General features: G+C 48.7%; 1 protein-coding gene across 28 annotated transcripts in view; it reads right to left on the bottom strand.

The window, feature by feature from the left end:
- The window catches only part of FOXN3 (forkhead box N3), a 457141-nt gene that overhangs the window by 278084 nt on the left and 151706 nt on the right, over positions 1-27351 (bottom strand). For 2 of the 28 annotated variants that reach the window (XM_089322629.1, XM_089322627.1), the window contains exon 1: positions 5972-6196. The exons of 24 other annotated variants lie outside the window; for them this stretch is intronic. The gene's annotated coding sequence lies outside the window, so the exon portion shown is untranslated. Of the gene's footprint in view, positions 1-5971; positions 6335-24738; positions 24868-27351 lie in introns of those variants that run through there. 2 more of the 28 variants (XM_089322628.1, XM_089322634.1) reach the window with 2 other exon arrangements.

Below are 27351 nucleotides of genomic sequence, written 5' to 3' on the forward strand. Positions count from 1 at the left end.
CAGCCATGGATCCCTGTTTACTGATTGTACCGCCACTGTGTAAACCGGAGGCAGCAACAGCAGGATGGGTAAGTCTCCTGAGCTCTCTGTGCCACAGTATCCTCACCTGTAAAATGGGACTGTACTACAGATCCAACAGGGCTGCGGGGAGGATTAAATGAGTTGACATATTTGAAGTTCCTAAAGGGATGCACGACACAAGGTAACTGCTAGGCAAGTGTTAACTAGTGTGTCCAATAGGAAAAGAATTAGACTAAGAGTTAAGAGCCAACTAAGGAGCTGGCGCCGCGGCTCACTAGGCTAATCCTCCGCCTTGCAGCGCCAGCACACCAGGTTCTAGTCCCAGTCGGGGCACCGGATTCTGTCCCAGTTGCCCCTCTTCCAGGCCAGCTCTCTGCTGTGGCCCGGGAGTGCGGTGGAGGATGGCCCAAGTCTTTGGGCCCTGTACCCGCATGGGAGACCAGGGGAAGCACCTGGCTCCTGGCTTCAGATTGGAGGGTGAACCAACGGCAAAAAGGAAGACCTTTCTCTCTGTCTCTCTCTCTCACTATCCACTCTGCCTGTCAAAAAAAAAAAAAAAAAAAAAAAAAAAAAAAAAAAAAAAAGAAAAGAGCAAACTAAGGGATTATTTGCCTACTTTTCATGTCTCTTGTTCCTGTCCTAATATAGCAACTTTACCCCAAACCACTAAACAGGATGATTTTCTCCTAAACAGAATGATTAAATGGTTCCTTCTTTTCTCTCTTTAGAGTTTAAGCTACAAAGAAATCTGTGAAATTCTTCCTTGGAATTAATTAGAATTTTCCTGATATTTGCAACTATTCTCTAAGACCACCGCAGAGCTTTCCTCTTCCAGGCCCTGGGTCCCCCAGAAGAAAGACAAATCACACTCATTCTTGTAACAGAACTGGAATAACCGTGCCTGGCCTTAATGGCAAAACTCTCAGATTTCGGTCAGGGGTGTGCGTTCCTACGCAGGAGTCATGGGAGGAAGCAGTTCACATCAGCACGTAGAGTGGAAAACTTGGTCCTCAAACCTACCTGCGCCTCCAAGGACAGATGCCAGGCACCTCTGGTGACACATCCCTGCAGAGGGACAAGGTCACTCACCCCAAGCTCTGCCGCCCCAGCAACTGCTCATTGCTGTGGGTGATGACCAACACAGCATTCAAGACTGATTGTTCTGGGGCTCCCCATGCAGATATGAAATAGAAGAGCACGGGGCCAGTGCTATGGTGCAGTGGGTTAAAGCTATGGCCTGTGGCACTAGCATCCCTTATGGGCGCTGGTTTAAGTCTCAGCGGCTCCACTTCCCCTGAATCCACATGGGAGACCTGGAAGAAGTTCCTGGTTCCTGGCTTATTAGCCAAGCTCCAGTCATTGCGGTCATTTGGGGATTGAACCAGTGAATAGAAGTTTCTCTCTCTCTCTCCCTCTCTAACTCTGCTTTTCAAATAAATAAAATAAATTTCTTAAAAAAAAAAAAAGCATGTGGGTAGCAGGTGTAGACATAGTGCACAATGGAACATTCCAGTCGTGTAGGGAGACAACGCAACCTTTAACCCTCCATAGGGGAGGGCACACCCTGGCTGCCCAGGGGCTCATGTGCCCTGACTCCCCAGCATGCATTCCAGGGACCAGGCCCAGGTTCACAGGATGACTGGCTGCCTGCTGCCTGTTCGGGAGCACACTCTGTCCTTGAAGATCCACAAGGTCCCCCTTTGACCCTAACCAGGCTTTCCCAGCCTTAGTCACAATTTGCGTATCAGCCTATACCCAAGGGCAAGGCCTGCTCGGTGTTCAAATCTAGGCCGATCCAGCCCACTGCCTGTTTTTTTTTTTTTTTTTTGTAAATAGCATCTTATCAGCACACAGGCACACCTCCTGGTTTATGCATTGTCTAAGCTGCCTTTGTCTGACAGAGGCACAGTGGAGTGGCTGTAAGGGCAGCACTTGGCCTGTGAAACCTAAAATAGTTCCCATCTGACCCTTTAATGCAAAGGTCTGCTCTGAACAAGAGGGGGAACTGGCAGAAGGAAACCCAAGTTCAAGTGCTGTTTCTACCCACGGCTTAGCCTTGAGGTCAGGCAAGTGTTTTCATCGCTCTGCTTCCATTTCATTCAGAAAATAGGATTAGTCGTGGGTGGCAACTGCATGGCAAGTAATTAGCTATTGCCCCAGAAGACGCGGTTTGGAACCTGGGACAGGAGCCGCTGGCTGTTTGCTTTCTGCAGGGGAGGGGACGCTCCCTTGCTGGAGCAGTGCTTTAGGGCGGCAGCAGGAAGTGCTCCCCTCACCTGCTGCTCTGTGCAGTCTTCTGTGGAATTCTGGAGTCCCTGTGACATGCAACGCACTGAGCAGGTCACAGCTCGGCACGACCTGGATGCTGACTGCCGCTTCGTAAAGTTCTCAGAAAAGGGAATTAAAAGAGAAGCTGGGGGCCAGCGCTGTGGCTCACTTGGTTAATCCTCCGCCTGCGGCACCAGCATCCTATATGGGTGCCAGTTCTAGTCCTGGCTGCTCCTCCTCCAGACCAGCTCTCTGCTGTGGCCCAGGAAGGCAGTGGAGGATGGCCCAAGTGCTTGGGCCCTGCACCCACATGGGAGACCAGGAGGAAGCACCTGGCTCCTGGCTATGGATAGGTGCAGCACCGGCCATGGCGGCCATTTGGGGAGTGAACCAGCAGATGGAAGACCTTTCTCTCTGTCTCTCTCTCACTAACTCTAGCTGTCAAAAAAAAGAAAGAAAGAAAGAAAGAAAGAAAGAAAGAAAGAAAGAAAAGAGAAGAGAAGAGAAGAGAAGAGAAGAGAAGAGAAGAGAAGAGAAGAGAAGAGAAGAGAAGAGAAGAGAAGAGAAGAGAAGAGAGAAAGTTGATCTTGGTGCAGACATTCTGGAAATCCATGCATGGTTTTTCTTTTTCTTTTTTTTTTAATTTTTTTTTTTTTTTGACAGGCAGAGTGGACAGTGAGAGAGAGAGAGAGAGAGACAGAGAGAAAAGTCTTCCTTTGCCATTGGTTCACCCTCCAATGGCCGCCGCAGCCGGTGCGCTGCGGCCGGCGCACCGCGCTGATCCGATGGCAGGAGCCAGGAGCCAGGTGCTTCTCCTGGTCTCCCATGGGGTGCAGGGCCCAAGGACTTGGGCCATCCTCCACTGCACTCCCTGGCCACAGCAGAGAGCTGGCCTGGAAGAGGGGCAACTGGGACAGAATCTGGCGCCCCAACCAGGACTAGAACCCGGTGTGCCGGCGCCGCTAGGCGGAGGATTAGCCTAGTGAGCCACGGTGCCGGCCCATGCATGGTTTTTCATAATATGTATTTTCAGGAACTCTTTGAAGACCCTTCATAATATATAGGTGATAACTGAGATCAAACCATAGGCCAAGATAGTCAAGGAAATGTTCTCCATTTTTTAAAAAAAGAAAAAACCTGAACAGTGCCCCAAAGGATGGGTAGACAAAGGAAAGGGGGAGAAAGAACATTCCTCTTGTTCTTCACCAGAAGAGCCAAGAAACACAGTGCTCAGAGCGAGGACGGTCAAGAGCGTACTCAGAGGTCGGTAAAACAGACCAACTCAGCGGAGCCAAGGGGTCACTCCTGGGAGGGACAGGGAAGACGGTGACAAAGGCAAGATTGGAGCCTATGAAAAATCCTGAATTCCCAACCCATACGTTTGGATTTCACCCTGGACAATGAGCAGTCCCTGAATGTGCTAGGGAAGGCAGCAGATGACGTCACGAAAGATTGACCTGGCCATGGTATGTAAGAAGACTTAGAAGAGACTCAAGTGTAGAAGACGTGGACTTAACACAGAGGAAACAGGAGCTGTCACACCAGGACATTCTTTGGGTGGGGAAAAGAAACAATTCTTTATCTTCATTCGAGCTTCAACTTTACTATCTGTGTAGCCCTGGTGGCTCCTCTATGTCATTCCATCCCTTACTGTCTGATAAGATGGGGGTGACACTTCAGGAGGTGTCGTGAGCCTTAACCAAGAAAACGTCTGCAAAACATAGTGGCTGGCACTCGTGTAAGGTCCGTTGGTGGGGTGAGGTGCAGTGGGTTTCAGCTGAAGCAGTCCAATTAAACCAATCACGAGGTGTATTCACAGATAAGAGGCACCACCTTAATTCATTTCTAAGGCTAATAGGGAAACTCTCTTCCCCATTTGAGGATGTGACCATATTCCTGGAGGATCAGTGCCCTGAAAACCGAAAGTGCCCAGGGGTTGGGGCTCCGGCCAGGCAGCCTGGCCGCCGTCCTCTCCCCAGAAAAAAGCTCTGGGCAGCTGGCCCTGCAGCAGAAGACTGCTGTCCTCAGAAGCCACAGGAGCTTCCGACCTCAAAATGAGAGGTGGGGGGGGGGGGTCCACCAGAGGACGTTCCGGGGACCCTGCGACCCATCTAAGGGCTCTTGACAAATTCAAGGAGGAGCTGAGTCCACACCCCGAGTCTCATGACTTCTTTTCTTTTCCTAAAAGAAATTGTATTTTAAATGACAAAAATCCTAATGATCACTGGGGGAAAACTTGGTAAGTACAGAAGGGCAAAGAAGCACATGGGCTCAATGCCCCATTCTTCTGTACTTTTGTTATCCATTCAAACTGTTTGCTGAGGTTTCTGTCTGCAGAGAATGAAATGGGCTCACACTCCAAAGACTCTGCTTTTTCCAATTCGCATTGGACAAAATCTGTGAGCTCCAGGAGAGCTGAGACCATGTTAACCTTGGCCATCACGATGTACTTCACACCTCCTCTGTGCGTAGTGGATAGTAGGCACTCAATAAAGAACTGTAGTATGAGTAAAAGATTGCACAGTATCATGGCTAAGACCGATGACTTAGCCACTCTCCTGTGGCTACTTAGGTTGTTTCCGGTTTTCTGCTACTCTGAGCCATGTCAGAGGAACTGCCCTATTCATGCCTCTCGTATGGATCTGTCTAGAATGACTTCCTTAAAGTAGAATCTAGCCTTAGAATGACTTCCTTACTTAAAGTGGACTCGCAGGGTAGAAGAGTGAATAACCCGGTGTGTTCCCCATCAAGATGGGTGTGTGAGTGAAAGGGGGGCATTGGGGGAACCCCTTAGTAGGTGTTTTAATGAGGAACCGGGGACTGGAATTCAAGTTCTCTCTAATACCCAGCATCCTGGGTGCTTCTGACTTCCAAGGCCTCCCTCCAGCTTCCTCTCTGTTGAAAATCCCACATGGTAACTAATATTGTCACGCACAGAGTTCCCAACTCCTAACCATCCAAAGAAATTCTATACTAGGAAATGCGTTCCATGTCTCCGGAGCCTAGGAGATTCCCTAGGGACAGCCCAGAACACCCAGTCTTTCCATATAAACAGTGGCCCACACCAAATCTGTCTCCCTGGCACCAAGTCTGTTTTGCTTGACTTGTCCATAAATAAGTGCGGTTAAAAGTAAACGTCCAAAGCGATTTCTAGATGTCTTTTTTTCACACATATGCATGTTTAAAGAAAAACACACTTTCCATATGTGTTTCTCAGAAACAGTTTTGGTCTGATACAGGACCAGCAAAGGAAGTTCCAAAGGAATGGGCCTATCAGAGGGTTCTAATCGATCAAGGTCAAGGAACTCATTCTGAAAATGCAAATAGCCCTGTGTAGCTGTTGATCCAGGAGGTCCCCAGACCTTGCCCTCTGCATGGCTGGAGGCCACCGGGAGGCCAGCCCCAGCAGCTCTGCCAGGAGGAGGCTCCACACCAACCCCATCCTGCTTCCTCCCAGACACTCACGACAGGCCACAGTACCGAGCCTGGCCCTCCTCCCCACTCCATCCTCTCTCCAACCCTCCCCCTCCTCTCCTGTGGCCAGGCTGACAGCTGATTGCCTAGGGAAACCATCAGCCTCTCTTCAAGGTCTTGTCAGAGCAAAAGATGAAAAATTATGTATCGTCTCCAAGTAAGAAACCCTGGATTCCCACCCCACCCCTGTTTATTGTGTCAAGGTTACCTTCTAAGTCTCTGTTTCTTTGTCTTCAAAATGGCGTGATTTCTGGGGCCAGTGCTGTGGTGTAGTAGGCTAAGCTACTGCCTGCGACGCCCGCATCCCAAATGGGTACTGGTTCGTGTCCCAGCTGCTCCTCTTCCAATCCAGCTCTTTGCTATGGCCTGGGAAAGCATTGAAAGACGGCCCAAGTGCTTGGGCCCCTGCTGCCACATGGGAGACTCAGATGAAGTTCCTGGCTCCTGGCTTCCGATTGGCCCAGCTTCAGCAGCTGCGGCCATTGAGGGTGTGAATCAGAGGATGGAGGCTCTTTCTCTCTGTCTCTTCCTCTCTCTCTCTGTAACTCTTCCTCTCAAAGAAAAACAAATGAAATCCTTAAAAAAAAAAATGGGGTGATTTCTGCATGTATCTTGTGTGTTTCACAAAGGCTTTACGAGGAACTAAAGTATAAAAATCTTCTATGTGTCCCAGAGGCAAAAACTCTTGTTTAAATTCAATGTGCTCCTGTGATACATCTGCTTCCTTGCCTTACCAATGAACAAAGCTCTTCCTTCCAAATCTCCTCCTAATTATAGTTTCTGATGGCAGTGCTATTAGTCTACATAGCCTAAACTTTTGAACCAGATGTGATTTTTCTCAAGAAAACATTTTTTTATATTCATTTTTTATTTATTTGAAAGGCAGAATTACACAGAGAGGAGAGAGAGAATCTTCCATCTGCTGGTTCACTCCTCAAATGGCCCTAACGATGGTGGCTGGGCCAGGCCTTAGTTAGGAGGCTGGGGCTTCTTCCAGGTCTTCCATGGGGAGGGAGGGGCCCAAGCACTTGGGCCATCTTCCACTGTTTTCTCGGGTGCATTAGCAGGGAGTTGGATCAGAAGCGGAGCAGCTGGGTCTCAAACCAGCATCCATATGGGATGCCAGAGTCATTGGCATAGGTTTAACCTGTTAAGCCACAACGCCGGCCCCCAGATGTGATTTTTAAAAAAATTCATTTGGCTCTTCAAAAATCAATTAATATTAGCTACCTTTTATTATATATACATACATTGACATATTCACATACTATGGAAGACCCAATTCTTTTCTTTGACTCAAAATCAAGTCCAAGTCTCCAGGACTCCATGGATAAAAATCTCCAAGCCCATGTTCACATTTACCCATGAAAGAACTGAATAGTTCAACATGTCACACAGCAAGTCAATCAGAGGACTGAGCAACCCTCACAGAAGTTCCGAGGCCCATGTTTCCAGCTTCCTTGTGATGTGAACAAGACAGAGTTTATTTGAGAAGAAAATGCCAAGGTGACATTTGGAATTACCACGTTTGCAGGGGGGCAGCAGGCCAACTTAGAGGACATTTTTGCGTCTTCTCTTGGAGCAGTGGGTAGGTAGGTTGCCAGACCCACAAGCTCCTATGCATACAATTCAGCCAGCTCACCACGGGGAACTGGCAGCCTTGCCCACGGACTTGGCCTCCCTCAGCCAGGAAGGGGGAGTTTTCCAGCGGGCAGCCTCTCGGAGAGGTGGGCTCACAGGGAGAGGCTGCAAGCATGGAAACCCATCTGGACTAAAGACCAGGTGACCTGAGTCGGGAGGAATGGGCTATGGGGACAGCGATGGCAGTGGTGGTCAAGCAAGAGCACAGAGCAACAGACCAACATATGGGCATCCCAGTCACTCGGTTCACACACATGTCCCCTTGTCGCTAAGCCACTGACAGTGCTACCTTCGCAGCAGCGTCTGCTTGTGCACAGGGGCACAGCCAATGGCTTCTGTCTACTCCACGTCCCGCCCTCAGGGGCAATCACTCAGGACCCGGGCTGGGCAGTGGGGTCCTCTAGTGGCTCTGGGCACTCTCTACTCTGGCATCACTGAGCTCGGGACCAGCAGCAAAGAGTCCACTGCGCCCAGGCACTCGTCCGCTCTGCCCAGGGACAGCTCCCCAGTGGGCTCCGCTCAGGCCCCTCTCCCGCGTTCAGGTCTTAGCGAGCACTCTTTGCTGAGCCTGGCAATCCCCTGGCCCAACCCCTCTGAAGTGGGCCTTGGAACTCTGTGCCCTGGAGTGGGCCCTGCAGCCACCCTGGACTGCAGTGTCGTCTGCCAAGAAACAGCTCTTCTCTGAAGAGAGAAGAAAACGAACATTCTCTTACGACTTTGCTTCCTCAGGACCCACGCTGTGGTGCACTGGACGAACCCCAGCTTGCAACACGCCGGTGGGAACCCTGGCAGCTCTGCCTCCCCTCCAGCTTCCTGCTAATACCGCTGGGAAAGCAGCAGATGACGACGCAAGTGCTTAGGTCTCTGCCACCCATGTGGGGGACCTGTATGGAGTCCCTGGCTCCTGACTTCTCTCTCTCTCAACACGTCTCCTTCTCTGTTGCTGTGTCTTTTGAATAAATAAATGAATACATCTTAAAAAAAAAAAAAGTTGCTCTCTGTGCCTCCTACAAAGTAACTTTCCAGCCTTGCCTGGGGCGCTGACCTGGAACTCAGGACAGCACTGGGAAGTCCCCAGGGCTCGACCTTCCTTACTGGGAATCCCCTGGGACAAGCACCGCGTGGAGGCGACACCTCCCTATCCCCACCCCCACATAGGTTTGAAGAATACAGCCTCAGTTTCTCCATCTGCAACCAGTGGGAGCAGACTGGATGAGTCCTCAAGGTCTCTTTCAAAGAGAAGCATCCAGAATTCTGCAAGGAGAAATCTCAGGCTCACAGCGAGGGCCCGGAGAGGAAAAAGGAATCAGACCCAGGCCTCCGCTGCCTCTGGGAGGTGGATGACACACCCAGAAATGCAAGGTCAGTCAATCAGATCACAGCCATCCACCCAGCCCTGGGGACATCCCAGAGGGACTGAGGACCCCCAAGTACAGCACAAATGGCCTATAGCCTGCCTGCTTATCAGGAAACACAATTTCTCAAACCAGGGCCCTGAGCCTAAACATGACAAGTGACCACCTGCACGCTGCCTCTTGGTCACGATTCTGGCACCAGAGCTTCCAGACTCTGCAAATGCAACAAGGCTGCCCTTGGGCTGCCCTTCGGATTGATATGTTTTCCCTTCTCTGTGTTCCCTGTCACTAACCTGTCACCTTGCAGATGTCAGCCTGAGAACTGGTCGGGATGAATGGGACACTGCCACATCTCTGGGTTCACACTGGAGAATTACGGTAGCTTCGGGGTGACAGTCCCACAAGTTACATCTTCATCACCCGCACCTGGCTGTCTTAACACTTCAGATCCACTTTTGTGTCTTTCATTGTATTCGCTCTCGACTCATCTGAAAGTTCTCTCTGTGTGTATTGAATGGACTAAGCCAAAAGAGCTTTCAAAGACACAAATATATTTTTAAAAGTCATCATTTCGGTGGGGGGGGGGGGGAAGGAAGTCATCATTTTAGCACTGGCGACGGGCAAGGGCAGGTTCTAGAGGATGACATTATTATGGGTCTCCTGACCTTCTCAATGTCTCAGCTCCCTGAGCCCTTCCAAACCCGGGAGAGAACCACATGGACACAGCGAGACAAGAAGGAACCACGGCTAAAGGCCCCTACTGGTAGCTCAGATCTCATCTCTAGGGTCTGATAACCAGCACATTCCATTCATACCAGTGTGTGAATGGCTGCTAGAGGTAACTCCCAGGAGGACAAGCAGGGATTCCCTGTGCCCCAGGAATAAAGGTGTGTTGTAGGGTGAGCCCTTAGGGGCAGGGAGAGAAAACACTAGAAAGGTCAGGCCAAGGCTCCAGGAGGAGGAAGTCAGTGCACCACCTGCCCCTAGGGAGGGTCCTGGGTTTTAAAACAAAGAGCCTCTCCCACTGCACACCTGGGAGAAAGCAGCATTACTCCTGGGTGGCCTGCGGGGATCCTGGGCGACAAGGCTCCCTCGCCAAGCCCCCACTCCGGGTCACGGGACTGCGGAGGAGGCCGGAAGGAGCGCAGCTGAGAGCGCCGTTGGCCTTCAGGGCAGCGGCACTAATGTGGACGCGGGAGGTGAGAGTTCCCTGCCCCAGCCGGGTGCCCAGGCTGGCGAGGCCATCTGGGGCAGGAAATGAGCGCTCCACAGCCTGCTGGGCAAGGCCGTTTGGAAGGGAGCTTAGAACAAAATCAGCTGCAAGATGTCTCCTCAGCCCTGGTCCCATGAAGGCTGGGAGCTTGGGAATCAGCTGTTTCCCCCTGGGGACCCCTAAGACCCACCCCTGTGGGCATGGGGCCAGGGAGCGGGTCAGCTCCAGGGAACAAGTCAGTGCAGCAACACACTGGGCAGGAACTACACTGGAGGCTCAGGGTCCCAGGTCCTGAAAATGAAAGTCAAATAAAAACATCTTAAGAAAGGCCGATCTTGGGGCCAGTGTTGTGGTACAGGACATTAAAGTCCCCTGTAACGCTGACACCTGTCCCCCCCCCCCCCCATGGTATCCCATATGAGTGCAGTTTGAGTCCCAGCTGCTCCACTTTGGATCCAGCTCCCTGCTAACATGCCCGGGAAAGCAGCGGATCAGACGCTGGCCCGAGCATTTGGGCCCCTGCCAGCCATGTGGGAGACCCTGATGAAGGTCCGGGCTCCCGGCTTCGGTAAGGCCAAGTCCTGGCCCTTGCAGGCACTGGAGGAGTGAACCAGCAGATAGAGGATCTCCCTTAATCTCTTTCCTTGTCTCCCTGTTACTATGTCTTTCAAATAAATAAAACTTTAAAAAAAAAAAAGCGCCTATCTAAAAGGCAAATACCATACCTTTGAATTCTTTGTACCCTGATGTAAGAGATAATAAATATCCAAAAATGAACTTAAATTGTACTGAATGATAACGCTGTTCTTACAGATGCAGAGAAACTGGCACTCTCGTTAGGCACTGATGACAGTGCTGGTGGGTGCCATCATTGTTGGAGGGGTGATTGGCAATATGGATTAACATTTAAAATGCATATTGGCTTTGAACCGGCAATTCCATCACAGACACTCATGGTACAGAAATACAGTGTCACAGACTGAATATTTGTCTTCCCCTACAGTTCACGCGAGGAAGCCCTGAGCCCCCGCGTGATGGGGTTTGAAGGTGGGATCTTTAGGTTTGATGAGATCTTGAGGGTGAGGCTCCATGATGAGACTCCTATCCTTACAAGAAGAGAGACCAGAGCTCGCTTTCTCTTCTCCACTGCTGAGGTCACAGCAAGAAGGACACTATGGGCCGGCGCCGCGGCTCACCAGGCTAATCCTCCGCCTAGCGGCGCCGGCACACCGGGTTCTAGTCCCGGTCGGGGCGCCGGATTCTGTCCCGGTTGCCCCTCTTCCAGGCCAGCCCTCTGCTGTGGCCAGGGAGTGCAGTGGAGGATGGCCCAGGTGCTTGGGCCCTGCACCCCATGGGAGACCAGGAAAAGCACCTGGCTCCTGGCTCCTGCCATCGGATCAGCGCGGTGCGCCGACCGCGGCGGCCATTGGAGGGTGAACCAACGGCAAAGGAAGACCTTTCTCTCTGTCTCTCTCTCTCACTGTCCACTCTGCCTGTCAAAAAAAAAAAAAAAAAAAAAAAAAAAAAAAAAAAAAAGAAGGACACTATGGCCACCTGCTTTCCCAGGAAGCAAAGCGCTCAGCTCCTGGGTCCTCACCTGCCAGCTTCCAGAACCTTCAGACGTGAATGCTCGTGGTTTAAAGCACTCAGTTCAAGGTCTTCTGCTACAGCGAACCAAGCTCAGACGTACACAAGGATCCAAAAATATGCATGTCTAAGGAAGGAACTCCACGTCTATCAAAAAGGGGGCAGTTTGCTGAGTCCTGCTTCATTCGCATAACGAAACTGCAGCATCGGAAAGAACAGAGCAGGTGGGCATTTGGCCTAGCTAGTGGTTAAGACACTGGTGTTCTGACGGGAGGCAGGGTAGGGTGGGGAGAATCACTGTGTTCCTAAAGTTGTATTATGAAATGCATGAAGTTTATATACCTCAAATAAAAGATTTCTGTCCCATATCAGAGTAGCCAGCTTCAATCCACAGCTCCAGCTCTAGACTCCAGCTTCCTGCCAGTGCAGACCCTGGGAGGCAGCGGTGATGGATCAAGTCACTGGGCTTCTGCCACCTGTGCGGAACACCTAGATTGAGTTCCTGGTTCCCAGTTTTAGGCCCCTGGCCACTGTGGGCATTTGGGGAATAAACCAGTGAAGATAAGCTCACTTGCTCTCTCTCCCTCTCTCTCTCACTATGTCTCTCTCTCTCTCCCTTTCAAATCAAGAAATTAAGAAATATTAAAAAAAAAAAGAAGTACTTTTAACAATAAAAGAACAAGGTAAGTCAGAGTGACAGGGAAAGTTACCCAAGAGAAAAACATGCTGCAGAGCCGGCACTGTGATGTAGTGGGTGAAGCCACCACCTGCAGTGCTGCCATCCTATACGAGCGCCGGTTCTAGTCCCGGTTGCTCCACTTCCAATCCAGCCCTCTGTTATGGCCTGGCAAAGCAGTAGAAGATGGCCCAAGTCCTTGGGCCCCTGCACCCACATGGGAGACCCAGAAGAAGCTCCTGGCTCCTGGCTTCGGATTGGATCAGTGTAGTTCCTGCCATTTCGGCCATTTGGGGAGTGAACCAGCAGATGGAAGACCTCTCTCTCTCTCTCTCTCTCTCTCTGCCTTTGCCTCTGTGTAACTTTGCCTTTCAAATTAATAAAAATAAATCATTAAGAAAAAAAGGATGTTGCAAAATCAAATCTTTTTGTAAAATAATATTAGATCCAAAATTTTTTTTGATAGGTGGATCATTAGAGACTTTAAGCTTTCCATGATAAGTACTTCTACAATGGTTAGGATTTTAAATTTTTTAAAGATTTATTTATTTATTTATTTAGTTTTAGGCAGAGTTACAGAGAAAGAGAAAGGGGGGGAGGGGGAGGGAGAGGGAGAGAGATCTTCCAACCACTGATTCACTTATTCCCCAAATGGTTGCAATAGCTGGGGCTGGCCCAGGCCAAAGCCAGGAGTCAGGAACTTCCTCTAGGTCTCCCACAGGGGTGCAGGGGCCCAAGCACTTAGGTTGTCCTCTGCTGCTTTCCCAGGTATAGTAGCAGGGAGCTGGATTGCAAGTGGAGCAGCCAGGACTCAAACTAGCACCTGTATGGGATGCCATCACTAGATGGTAGCTTAATTCACTATACCACCATGCTGGCCTCAGGATCTTAATTTTTTTTTATCATTAAACAATACTTGCAATCAGAAGGGGAAAAAAATGAAGCCATCTATCACCATGTTGTTTAATTACCTACAAACCCCACCCCTGATCAAGGGAATTCTTTGCCCTCATTTGGACAGGGAGTGGGGATGTGGCTCTTGTGTGTTCTGGAGAACAGTAACTCTGGGCTGAGTATCCAAACCTGGGCATTCCATTTGACAGATGGCTCGAAATCCCATCTCTGCAAGTACCCCCACACTGAAGATATTCTGTGCTTGGGAAGTGGCCAATGTCATGGACAGAAAGCAGCTTGGGCACAGGACAATCAGCTTGGGCACAGTTTTCTCATCAGTGACCTTAAGTCTTGAAGGCAATTGTCTCCAGTGTCCTTCAAAGAAGGCCTTGCCCCCATCCTGGCGAGGCCCTCCCCAAAAGGGGCATTAATCAGCGCTTGTTGAAACACTGGAGGACAGTGATGGGCCTGAAAGTCAGGGCACCATAGGATAAAGATCCACTGAGAAAAGCTATAGTGGCATAATCCAGAGTTAGTGTGCACTCAGCCAAGGGAAAAGGCAGATTGGGTTCTGAAGTAGTGGAAAACCCAGCTGATGTGGGCTCCCAACCGCAGAAGTGAACGCTTTGTTATCACACTAATCAGTGGGTCCAGGAAGATGCTGCCACTACCCAGTAGGTTGGAGCAGAGATGTTGAACTTGCTTCAGAGAGGAGGTCCGGTGCATACAGGTTCCACCCAAGTGCCCGGAGCAGCCTGTGGAGGGAGACAGAGGGTATCTGCTGGCCTGACCACCAGCTGCTAGGCTGAGCACAGAGCGTGGAGCCTTTCCTGGGTCAGTGTCTCGGGGCTGGGGGCTTGCTGGCTGAGTAGATGGTGAGGAGAGCAAGACCACCCTGGCAGCAGGGAGCGCCCAGCATCTCTAGTCTGTTTCCAAGGCGGCCCGAGTCTTAGAACTACAAATTGCCTAACCCCAAAGGGGCCCATTCAGGGTTTGCTACTAGCGTGGTTCTTTCCCTACTGATAAATAAGTAAACCTCCTTAGAGGATCCAAATCTCTCTAGCTACATGCTTGGTTAAATCCTAATTTCTAAAGCAGCTCTGAGCCCTTCATAGTATATCTTCGGCTTCGTGTTCCCAGTCTCCTAATTTAAGTGGGCAACACAGGTCCTCCAGGAACAGAGACCTCACCCATCTTCCTCCCCAGGCGCCCTCAGCAACACGGACAGGCCTGGCACATAGTAGGTGCTCAGGGAGTGGATATGGAATGAATACGTTAATGAAAGACGCAGTGAAAGAGCATACGCTGAGCACCCAGTTGGAGCTGGGTTAACTTGGAGAAGTTGTATGGCTCTGGGTAAGTCACTCAACCTTTTTCAGCCTTGGTCTTCTGGAAAGTGGGACAACAGCCTCCTTCCAGAGCTTTGGGGAATGCTGGGATAGCGGCTGAGGGTGACCCCGCACGGGCTGCCTGCTTCATGGTAGGTTGTTGGAAAACGGGAGCTGAATTCACAGCTCAACATCACTTGCAGCCCATGCATATGCTGTAATCACAAACCCTAAAGTCACACAACTCCAGTCTACGACTTGCCCTTTGGGAGTTAGTTAATAACTACCATTGCAAAGGCCTCCTCTGTAAACACAGGGGTTCTCTCATCTCTCTTTCAACACAACTTTATTCCGATCACCGCCACTTGGTCTGCTGTTTCTGGAGCCTTCTGTGGTGCTGCAAAGCTGTGTGTGGCACAAGGACGTGAAGACCAGCCCAGGAGAACCAGCAGGTGGCGAGCAATTCTGCCTCAGCCCTGGCCCAAACTGTTGAGGTTTGGTTCTGATGTGGCTTCCTGCTCACGGGGCCTGTTCACTTGGAAAAATCCAACATGGCACAGGGCTGTGAGCATGGAATTTGAAGCCAGACGGTTAGGCTCAAATTCTGGTTTCACCACTCTTGGGCAAGTACTTAACCACTTCTAAACCTCAGTTTTCTCATCTGGAAAATGGGAGACAGTAGTACCTGTCTGGGAACGGGGAGAAAGGAAGCAAGAAATGGTATTTCTCTTGCTCTGTGGGCAAGCTTAGAAGTCAGTCACTCCTGCAGAAGAGCCCCTTTCATAGCAGACACATTTCCCAAGCTTTCCCATTGTTATTAATCATACAATCATTTGGAAGAACTGGGAGAAATAAGAAGTGGACATAGTAGATTTACAGAGGATGGTAGAGCTAAGTGGAGACATTTATCTTTTATGAACATTAGTCTTTTTTTAAAAAAAGATTATTGTATTTATTTGAAAGGCAGAGAGAGAGAGAGAGATGGAGAGAGAGAGACACATACACACAAAGAGAGAGAGAGAGAGATCTTCTATCCACTGGTTCACTCCCTAAATGGCCACAGTGGCCAGCTGGGCCAGGGAGAAGCCAGGAGCTTGGAACTCCATCTGGGTCTCCTTCACATATGTGTGGGTAGCAGGGGCCCAAGCACTTGGGTCATCCTCCACTGCTTTCCCAGGCACATGAGCAGGGAGCTGGATCAGAAGTGGAGCAGCCAGGACTCAAACCTGTGCTCCTATGGGATGCCAGTGTCACAGGTGCTGGCTTAGCCTGCTGTACCCCAGCACCAGTCCCTGCAATGAGTTCTGATGTCAGAGTGACCAGAAGAGGAGGGGAGGCAGCTTGTTCAAACAGCAAGTGGGAGAGAAGACGGAGGCTCCTCTTGCTTCTACACCCCAGGCCCTGCGAGGCCCTTGCCCTAAAGAAATATCCCCCATTTCCTGTGTCCCCTGTCATCTGAATCATTTCCATTAGCCTTGGCCGTGGCCTTCTCTCTGGGTTCACAGGCTTGGCTCTGCTCGTCTTCTCCCCACGCTGGCAGCACGTAAAAGGTACGCTTCCGGAGACAGCCACCTGGGCAGCCCTGTAGAGTGTCTTGGGAGACTTCCTTTCTTTTCCTGGGATGAGCACATTTTCTTCCCCCCAAAACTCAGCGTGCGCTGTAAACCGCAGATGCCAGCTGCCTCCCCGATGGTCTATCCCAAGTGTTTTACAATGGAGTCTCAGGAAAATTACTGTATTCCTCTGCACCCAGCAGGGACAGGCTGTAAGAACGGGGAGCTTGGCTATGATGTTGGTGAATAATTGGGTTTCAAGTGCAGCCTTGACATGCCTGAAGACAAGGCATCGCTCAAAAGTGACCCAGCAGCTACCTCGTCCTGGGGGATGGAGCCCTCTCTGCCAGTTCGATGGGAGCCTCAGCAGACAGTGCAATCAGAACCCCTTCTAGTCCCCCGTCGGGAACCACAGCAACAAGTTTTGGCTGATCCAGCCCAAGAGAAGATAAAGCCCTTAAATAAAGATTAGCCACGCTCAGTCCGGCTCCACTCACAGCCAAAAGTCAAAGTCGATATTTGCTGAGTGGGAAAGGACAAAAGGAAACAAATTTGTTTGCAAACTCTCCAAATAGACGAGCGAAAGTAATTCTCTGCTGCTTACCCCAGCTGTCTGCTCTTGAAAGAATGCTAAGCTAATACCCTCCTACTCAGAGGTCATCTCAATACTTTGCTCTCTGAATCATGAACCAGCTCACCAAATAGGGTGTTCAACTCGGTTGTGTTAGAAAAGAAAAAATGGGAGGCAGGCATTTGGCACAGCAGCTGAAGTCACTGCTTGGGATGCCCGCGTCCCCCATCAGAGGGCCTGGGATCGAGTCCCGGCCACTCTACTTCCCATCCAGCTTTCTGCTAATGTGAAGTCTGCAAGGCAGTGGACCACGGCTCAGCTACTTGAGTCCCTTTTACCCATACAGGAGACTGGGATGGAGTTCTGGGCTCCTGGCTTCGGGCTGCCCCAGCCCTGGCTTTTGAAGGCATTTGGGTAGTAAGCCAGCCAATGGAAGACCTCTCTGTCTCTGCCTTTCAAATAAAAATGTATCCATTTATTTGATAGGCAGAGAGACATAAAGAGAGTGCTCCCACCCGCTGGCTCACTCCTCAAATGCCCTCAACAGTCTGCCCTGGGCCAGGCTGAGGTGGGGAGCCAGGGACATAATCCAGGTCTCTACTTGAGCCATCACCACTGCCTCCCAGGGTGTGCATTTGTGGGAAGCTGAAGTTAGGAGTTGGAACAAGGAATCAAACCCAGATACTTGGGGCCGGCGCCATGGCTCACTCGGTTAATCCTCCGCCTGCGGCACCAGCATCCCATATGGGCACCAGGTTCTAGTCCTGATTGCTCCTCTTCCAGTCCAGCTCTCTGCTGTGGTCTGGGAAGGCAGTGGAGGATGGCCCAAGTGCTTGGGCTCTTGCACCTGCATGGGAGACCAGGAGGAAGCACCTGGCTCCTGGCTTCGGATCGGCGTAGCTCAGGCCGTAGCGGCCATTTGGGGGGTGAACCAACGGAAGAAAGACCTTTCTCTCTGCCTCTCTTTCTCACTATTTAACTCTGTCAAAAACAAACAAACAAACAAACAAACAAAAAACAGATAGATACTCTGCAACAGAATATGGGCGTCATAACTACTAAACTATATACCTGCTCCAAACAGGGCAATTTTAACTGACTTTATAATAACTCCACATGGCAATATCATGACAGTGTTGCTACTTTAGTAAAGGCTTGAGAAACCTTAGAAAGGGAACTATAAAAGGTCACACTATTACTTAACAATTCATGGAGGAGTTAGGTCACAAAAAAGAGCCCCTTTAATCAGAGTGAATTTACATCTGCGCCCAAACCATTAACCTTTCATGGACAATGACAGTATCCTCGTGTTAGTTTCAGCAGGGACCTGCGGATCCTCTGGTCTGTAACTTCACTTTACAAATGGGGAAAATGAGGGCCACTGACATTAAAAACCTTGATCTAGACCGTGCAGGCAGCTGGGAGCAGAGCAAGACTAGAATGTGCCACAAAGCCCCGCACAGGCAATGATGAAGAGCGAGTATGTTTGCTAACAGAAGTTCCTTCTCAGTCTTCCAGCGGGACAGGGAGGATGTCCCCTGCACCAGGCTGTGGGGCAGCTCCAAGCACCTTTGTGTGCACTCCCATCGGCTCTCCCGGCTCTGCAGGTGCTAACTGCTTCCAGAAGGCTTGTCCATCACAAGCATCATGAAACCCAGAACCCTCTGCAAGGAAAGGGATTGCTGGCGTGGTCTGGAGGGCCACACAGAACAGCTCGAAGGGGGTCGTGAGGTGCACATCTGCATGGGGTGGGGGGCAGCAGCTCAGGACTTCAGAGCTACAGCAGGAGGGGAAGCAGAGGCACCCACTGCCCGTCCCCCCGCCCCCGGCCCAGTCTCTGCTGCAGTTCTCCCGGGAGCTCGCCGCTGCCCACTCTTGTTTCCTTTCTCTGCACAGCCACATTCCTCCTCCTGGGGAAAGGGGAGAGATCCCTTTTCCTGCGTTTTGTTCTAAGAGACAGGGACATCCTAGTTACACTCCCCCCCCGAGCATTGAGCGTTCAGCGAAGCCTTGCAGGCTGTGTCTAACAGGGCCGCCATCCCACAATGACATTCTCAAAAGGTCAAAGCCAAGTTCTAAGTGCTTCGATTAAATGTGTACATTGTGGTTTTTGGCAGACAGGTGCTGTTCAATCCGTGGGTATCTGGTAACTAACAAGAATCTCTCTCCCTCCTTGCGATCTTGATGGATGGCCAATGCCAACGGCATGCAGACACTGACCCTTCGCCATGAAGCACTGGTGCGCCGGTGTGCACGGGGAGCGGGCTTCACATCCCTTGTTTCTTGTGGTCCTTGCTCTGATATGGAGGAGGAATGTCGTGGGGCTGCATCCTGGCTCTCCCAGGCTGGATCTGCATCTAGCAGGCATTGCCTCTATTGCTCAAAAGGTTGGAACACAGAGACAGTAAGGACAGTTACCCCTTTTCTGTTTGTGTTAAGGAGGTGGACATGGATGCCTTAGCCAACTAAGCTGTGGTTTAAGGTAGGGGGAGGCACAGATACTAATGGGAAAGAGATAAAAAGAAAGAAAAACCAGTGGAAGCATGGACCAGAGATGCTCAGAAGTGGCAGGGGGCAGGAGCACCAGGACGCCCCTGGAGGGCAGCCCCACTTTGATGACCTCCCTGCCCCACACTCAGCATTGTCCATGGGGTGACGTATGAAGGGAGCAGCTGGGAGAAGCGTCTGTGCATGTGCCTTATCCATGAACGTGAACAAGGCTAATGAGATGGGGTTGGGAACGACCCCAGTATTCTATGCAATAACGTGTTAGACAAGAGCAGGGTTGGTGCTGGTGGGCAAGACAGGTCTCTAAGTAGTCAAGAGGTGCTAGACCACAGCTAGGGCGAAACACACATGCCCTGCGCTTGCCACCGATTAAAAGGGAGATGCAAAGAGGAACAGGCGGGGCTGGGGTCAAGATATCTATCCTCCATCCTCAACACTGCCTTTCAAATAAATAAGTAAGTAAACATTAAAAAAAAAAAACTTAATAAAAATACAACAAAAATTATAAGCAGTGGTGTGAGTTTAGGTGCCGTGAATTAAGTTGCCACTTGGGATACCCACACCCCATATCAGAGTGGCAGTTCGAGTCCCAGTTACTCTGCTTTCAATCCAGCTTCTTGCTAATGTGCCTGGGAAGGCAGCAGATGATGCTTCAAGTACTTGGGTCCCTGCCACCTATATGGGAGACCTGGATGGAGTTCCTGGCTCCTGGCTTTGGCCTGGCCTACCCCTAGCTATTGGAGGCAGCTGGGGAGTGAACCAGCAGATAGAAGATCTCCCTCTCCCTCTCTCCCTCTCTCTCACTCTGTCTTTCAAATAAATAAATCTTAAAAACAAACAAACAAACAAAAAAAAAAACAAAAAAAAATTGACCAACACTTCTTTTTAGGAGGCAAAACAGCATAGGAAGCTATCAAATGAATGGGAAAAATATTTCTCTCACTCATAATACTTTGCCTAAAACAATTATGAAAATAGGAGCATATACTTTCAGAGCAAACACACACATATGTGATTTTTTATATAGAGCGAATCCCACATTCCTGTAACTTGTTTTTTCCACTTATACAGCAATGAGCAGAGTTCTGAAAGCAAAATACTTGCGTTGTCCGCCCACTTTCTGGCTACTTTCTGCTGTGCTATGAGCAGGTTATACAAGCACAAGGTGGTTGATCCTCAGCTTTTTCATCTGTAAAATGGGGGGGATGAATTAACGGGGTAAACGTCTTAGCATGTAGACAGCAGTCAGTAAATAGGTGTTGCTTTGACTTGTTACTGTGGTGTCTTTGCACCCTTTCCATAGTATCCTATTTAAATAGTGCCCAGTCACATAGATCAATGGAACAGAATACAAAGCCCAGAAATTAATCCATGTACATATAGCCAACTGATTTTTGACAAAAGTGCCCAGACCATACCTTGGAGAAAGGATAATATCTTCAATAATGGTGCTGGCAAAACTGGATGTATGTATGTAGAAGAATGAAATGAGATCCCCACCTCTCACCATACACAAGAATCAACTCCAGATGGATCAAATATCTAAATTTACAGCCTGACTATGAAGCTGCTCGAAGGAAATGTAAGGGAAACACTTGAAGACACTAGTGTAGGTGATGACTTCTTGGATAAGACCCCCAAAGCACAGGCAACAAAACTAGACAATTGGGAATATATCAAACTCAGAGCTTCTGCACATCAAAGGGAATAATTAATAGAGGGAAGGGACATCTGGCAGAGCAGGAAAAATATCTGCAAACTACTTATCTGACAAAGAATTAATATCCAGAATATATCAACAATGCAGAAAACTCAACAAAAACAAAAAACAACCAATCCAGTTAAGAAATGGGCTACAGACCTCAAAAGATAGTACTCAAAAGAAATACAAGTGGTCAACAAATATATGAAAAAACGCTCAACATCACTAGCCATCAGGGAAATGCAAATCAAAACTACAGTGATATATGACCTCACCCTTGTCAACATAGCTATTATCCAAAAGACAAATAACAACAATTGCTGGCAAGGATGTGGAGAAAGGGGAACTCTTATGCATTGTTGGTGGGAATGTAAATGCAGCCATTGTGGAATACAGTGTGACGATTTCTTTAAAAACTAGAAACAAACTTACAGTATGATCCAGCAATCCCACTACTGGGTATATGCCTAGCAGAGTCATATGCCTATACAGTCAAAGAGATCCCTGCACCACCATGTTTGGAGCAGCACTGTTCACAACAGCCAAAATATGGAATCAACCAAGATGTCCATCATCAGATGAATGGGTAAGGAAAATGTGACATATACACCCAATACAATATTATTCAGCTTAACAGAGAATGAAATGCTATCACTTACATCAAAATGGCTGCAACTAGAGGACATCATACTGAATGAAATAAACTGGACATACTCCGTATGTTCTCCTTTATATGTGTGAGCTAAAATATTTTTAAAATCAAGAACAAGGTGCTTCTTCGATTAATAATAAAACCTGTTCTCAAACAAAAAAGTATACTATTGCCAAAATTAAAAGAAAAATAAGAAAGGAAGCAGGAGGAAGGGTGAGAGTGAGGGAGGGAGGGAGGATTGGGTGGGAAGTGTCATTATGTACTTAAAACTATATGTATGAGATATGTGAAATTTGTCCCATTTATATAAATTAACAAATTTAAAGAAATATAAAAACAAAACCAAAAACAAAGAAATGCCTGTATCAGTTTTGCTGCAAATATACTATTTTTAAACTTTGTTTAAAAAATAAAATAAATGCTGCCTAGTGCACCAAGATACACCCTTCGTGTATTGAACCAATTGCCCAGTGATAGATACAGAGGCTGGATACAGTTTTGCTATCACAAGCAATATTAAGATACCCTTAGTCTCCAGCTTTTTATACTTTTGCAAGAAAATCATCGGGTATATTCTGAAGGGTGAACCTGCTGGGCCTGGCACCGTACGTGTGATGGACATTGCTGAATGCCTTCCCAGGATGCTCTGCCATTGTACCCTGACTCCAAGACTGAGTGCGGGTCCTGTGTCTTACCTCTTCCCCAAAACTGGAGATTCTCAAATTTTTTAACATTTGTCGATCTGACAAGCCACAGATGGTACACCATGTTTTCATTTGAATCTCTTTATGAGTGAGGTTGAGAGCTCTTTAATTCACAGTTGAGAAACACTGAGACCCAGGGGTCAGCCAAGCACACTAGTTGGTAGCACCAACAAGGCTGGGTCAAGTGTCCCTTCTGGGACCACCATCTGAAGATGCTCAGGCCCACAGCACCAGCAGGAGATTGGGCAAACATCAGCCAATCCCCTCTCCTTTCTCCAGGGTGCACCCCAGCTGCGTAGGCCTTGCGGCTCTGCACAGGCTGGGTGAGGGTGAGGGCCTCCCTCGGGACCGCAATCTCCGGGCACATCCTCACCCAGGATGTAGGCCTAGGGGCTTCTCCTGCTGGAACCTGCTGATTGCAGCAAGCAGATAAAGAAAGCCCTGTCTCCAAACAGCCTGAGGTTCAAGGGCGTCTTTCCTCTTGTTCATGTTATCTCTGGGCTCATGTTGTGAGGAGGTCTTCCCATTCCTCCTCCGCCTTCACTGTGGACCAGACTTTTTTAACTGGGGTGGTGGTAGGGGGGAGACTGCTTGGAGTAGGGAGAGAATCTGCTTCAATTACCCTCGGGGTGCCTTCCCCCAGGCCTGGATGGAGCAGGAGCTACCTGGGAGGTGAGGGACAACGTGGTCTCCGCAAGCGGCTTAGCCCTGGCTCCGCTGCTCACTGGCCCTGTGGCCTTGGGTGAACCCCTGTGAGCCTCGCTGGTTGCAGATGAAGGCGGAGCACAGCCCTGCACACAGCACTGTTCTGAGCACGGGAGAGTGTGCGCCTGACTGTGCTTGGGAAGCCAGGAAGCACACCCACAGGGAGGGTCTTGGTGGGTGTCAGTGAGCTGCTAGGTATTGCTCCATATGGGACATTCCTTCCTAGATCAGCCATCCGGGGCCTGCCCCTGCTGGGAGAGATCCCTGAAGCCATGCACCTCCCACCCAAGCACCACAGAACCTGGCTGATCAGCAGGACCTAACAGTCATGGCTTCATCTTGATTGTGCCAAAATGGATTTCACAGGTGTCTGCTGATACATCGACTCACCTAGATTTTCAACAGCTCCTCATTTGCTTGATAGATTTGGGGAGCCAACGGCGGCTCTTCAGTGGAATTCTTCCACCGGCTGACAGACATCGCACATTAGAATTAAAACACAAAACTGGCTATTTTGAAGGGAATCCTCCTGCAATTATTACATATTTCTCTACTACTTTCTAAAAATGAGACAGCATTAAATACAGCTCAACCTTTTCCCTTATCTCACCACCACCCTCATAAACACTGATTATCTTATCAAGTCTGGAATTGTGAGAACCTGTTCTGCCACTCAGAGCTTTGAGATTTTTGGCCAGTTATTTAACCTCTTGGCGCCTCTGTTTTTTTCCATCTACAGAACAAGATCAGAAATCCAAGTTCATTAGGAGTGTTCTCGCATCAAGAACACTGGGCGCAGTGTTTCACACATCTGCATCCCATGTTGGACTGCTGGGTTCTAGTCCCAGCTCTGCTTCCAGTTCCATCTTCCTGCTAATGCACACCTTCGGAGGCAGCAGTGATGGTTCAAGTACTTGGGTCCCTGGCAACCATGTGGGAAACCCAGATTAAGCTCTGGACTCCTAGTTTAGGCCTGGCCCAGGTCTGCTTCCCAGGATACTTGGGAAATGAAACAGCAGATGGAAGATCTCTCTCTCTCTCTCTCTCTCTCTCTCTCTTTCTCTGCCTTTTAAATAAAATAAAACTAAATTAATTTTAAAACAAAATCAGCAAAGATATAAAGTTTAGTGCGTGGATTTGTAGATAACTGCTCTCTCCTCTGAGATATTTTTGTTCCCACTCAACTCCTGGCTATATTCCACGTCACTGGAACTTGCTGGCAACGTGAGGCTTTCTTATGTGGACATAAATTCCTTTTGGGGCCTTGAAGAGTATAAATAAGGCCCTGATGGAACTTGTGCCAACAATCCAAGCCCAGACCCAGTGTTCATTCCAGAAGGAGACATTCAGCAAGTGCCTGGTAGAGACCAGTAAATGAACAGCGAGGACCAGGGTGAGCAAAACAGAAGTTTCCGGGACCCTCTGAAGTGAGGCACACCTCCTCTCCCAGGTCTGAAAGCAGAGACCTGGTGCCCAAACCAACTGAGGGGTTTGGCCTTGTAGAAAAAAAAAAAATGTGCAATGCCTATGTAGGAAGATGAAATATAAAATATGACTGGAGACACTGGAACAGTCCACAGTGAAGACTCACAAGGGAAACAAGGAACTGTGTCCCTTCCAGAATTTTGGTCTAGGAAGAGCTTAGAAGCAGCCCTCAGGTTGGGGGAGTGCCCCTGTGATGCTGAGCCTACATTACATGGATACCGCACACCTGTTTCAGTGGCTGACCGTCAGCATGAGCCGGACATGGCGATGGGTTAGATGGCTGAGCCATCGTGTAGTTCAGTGCCCTGAAAAGATGGATTTGAAGAAATGAAGTAATCCTATTTCAGGAACTAGTCCACTTCCCTCAGAAGGATGTGAAGAATTGTCTAAATTCTACTTACTCGCTTCAGTTGAGCTAGGCTTCCAGAGCTCTGTCTACAATATCGCAGGCGTATTTTACAGACATCAGAGGGCTAGTGAGGAATATTTCTGCTCTCTCTCCTTCAAGCACCCATTACGTTTCCCCACCTACCTGCAGTTAGGTGTGATTAGATCTGGCCAATAAACTGTGAGTGGGAGTGACAGGTGTCACTACTGTACAACCTTAAGAACCAACACATGCTTCACCACCTTGTCCTTTTCCTCAGCCACAGTGATGGGAAGTGTTCCATCTGCCTCTATCGAGGATCGAGGGCAAAGATGACACGGGGCGGAGTCGCCGGTCAATCTTCAATAGTCAGAGTGAGCGAGAAATACAGCTTTGTTATTTTATGCCACTGAGCTCTGGGGCTGCCTGTTATTCCATTATCAGTCAATCCTGAGTGACACACACACACATCACGTGGTAACCAGGAAGTGACTTTCTTACTCCAAATTGGTTAAGTGGTTATAAAGAGCTCAACTGTATTAAAGTAGACCATGTGCCCATAGAGTGTGCAGCACTAATAACTGTTCATTACAGATACAGTTATGGCTTTATTTATTTATTTATTTTTTTATTTTGAAGGAGGCAGAGAGAGAAATCTTCCACCTGCTGGTTTACTCCCCCAAGTGCCTGCAACAGCCAGGGCTGGGACAGGCTGAAGCCAGGGGCCAGGAACACCACCTGGGTTTTCCACATGGGTGGCAGGGACCCAACTTCTTGAGCCATCATCTGCTGCCTTCCAGAATGCACATCAGTAAGCAGCTGGATAGGAAGCAGAGGCAGGATTCAATCCCAGGCATTCTGATGTGGGATGTGAGTATCCTAAGTGAGGAATTAACAACTGAGCCACAACACTTGCCTCAACACTGGTTTTAATTATGAGAATCCCAACTTGTTGCCAAGAGATAAATTATAAACCAGCTCTGTCAAATTAGTCCCCATCACCCCTAATGAGGGTAGCTCACCAATTGCCTTTCCTGAGCACAGTAAACACGCGTTCCCAGGGCCAAAGGCCAGGTGGTGGGACCTGCTCCAAATGCCTCCTCCACCAGTGGGGAAGGCAATCATTCTCACAAACCCCGCTTTCTGAGGAGGCAGAGTTTCTCCGTGTTAAATTGGGCTGGGCTGGCCAAATTCGATTCTTTTGTTCATCGCATTTTCCCTTTGAACCCAGAGTTTTGAAATGCAGCCTGTTGATCATCACTATGGTATGACACCTACCAGAGTTGGGTTTAACCCCATCATTTCTCATTTCATGTCTCCAAAGGTATTTTTTCTTTTTTTTTCTTTTTTTTTATTTGAAAGCCAGAGTTAGAGAGAGGCAGAGAGAAAGAGAGGTTTTCCATCCACTGGTTCACTCCTCAAATGGCTGCAACCGATCCACAGCCAGGAGCTTCCTCCAGGTCTCCCAAGTGGGTGCAGAGGCCCAAGCACTTGGGCCATCCTCCACTGAATTCTCAGGCCATAGCAGAGAGCTGGATCAGAAGTGGAGCAGCCGGGACTAGAACCGGTCCCATATGGGATGCACTGCAGGCAGGCAGTGGTTTTACCCACTACACCACAGTGCCAGCCCTCTCTAAAGGTATTTTTAATTCATTTCATTTAATATATAAAACAAGAATTTGGGATAAAACTTATCATAGTCTCCTACAGTTAAAAAAAATCCACACACTAAGTTTTTCTATGGCAAAATACATAAAAAAAGATATATCTTACACTGTTGCTGTGCAGTCTAGGAGAGTCGATTAAACTGTGACTGACAAAAAAAATCATCATTTCTATAAAATGGGCTCCACAGACACACATGCTGTTTACATGAACCCATGGATTCAATCATTTTGGGTCAGATTTATTGTTGTAACCATTATTACTTTTTTATTTATAAATCAATATCAATCTAGCCATTTTAGTGACCAAAATAACTATATCATCATCTAGTTTCTTACATTGTTGAAATAACCAGGCCAGAGTCACTACTAGTGAATCAATAACATGTTTGGGAAAAAATCAAGGGGACAGGTATAATCAACCAATTGGATGTCAAAGGCCAAGAACCTGGCTACCAAACCATCCTTCCCCGAGCCTTACAATGTACACCTACATTTTGATTTGCTAAGGTGCCCAGGGCCAATCTCTAAGGATCTTGGTGTCTGTGTGGCAGAACCACTTGGATATAATAGTCAATTAAATTATTAATGAAAGAATTGTACAAATAAAAGCGTCATCCTCTTTTATGCAGTAATGATTATTATAATAAGTAACGCAAATTGAATAGTAAGAATCATCAGGGCAGTTCGGTGATAAGCTAACAATTTCCCGCAATCAGACCAAACATCTCTGCTCAAGCTATTTAATAAAATAAACAACAGCTTGTTGACATTTTTGTTCAGTTAAGCACACAGATATACAGAGGCTACTTTTGTATATCAGGTAGAAGAGCTCAGAAAGAAGTGGAGACTGAATTATCTAAGTGGAGGCAAAATAGTGTGGTAATTTAGGTATTTCTACATCCTAAGAAAACAATGAGGGGCTGGAGCTCTGGCACAGTGGGTTAACTCCCTGGCCTGAAGCACCGGCATCCAATATGGGC

This window comes from Oryctolagus cuniculus, chromosome 20 (assembly GCF_051225735.1).
Source record: "Oryctolagus cuniculus isolate XC-2025 breed Fujian yellow rabbit chromosome 20, ASM5122573v1, whole genome shotgun sequence".
Taxonomy (NCBI): domain Eukaryota; kingdom Metazoa; phylum Chordata; class Mammalia; order Lagomorpha; family Leporidae; genus Oryctolagus; species Oryctolagus cuniculus.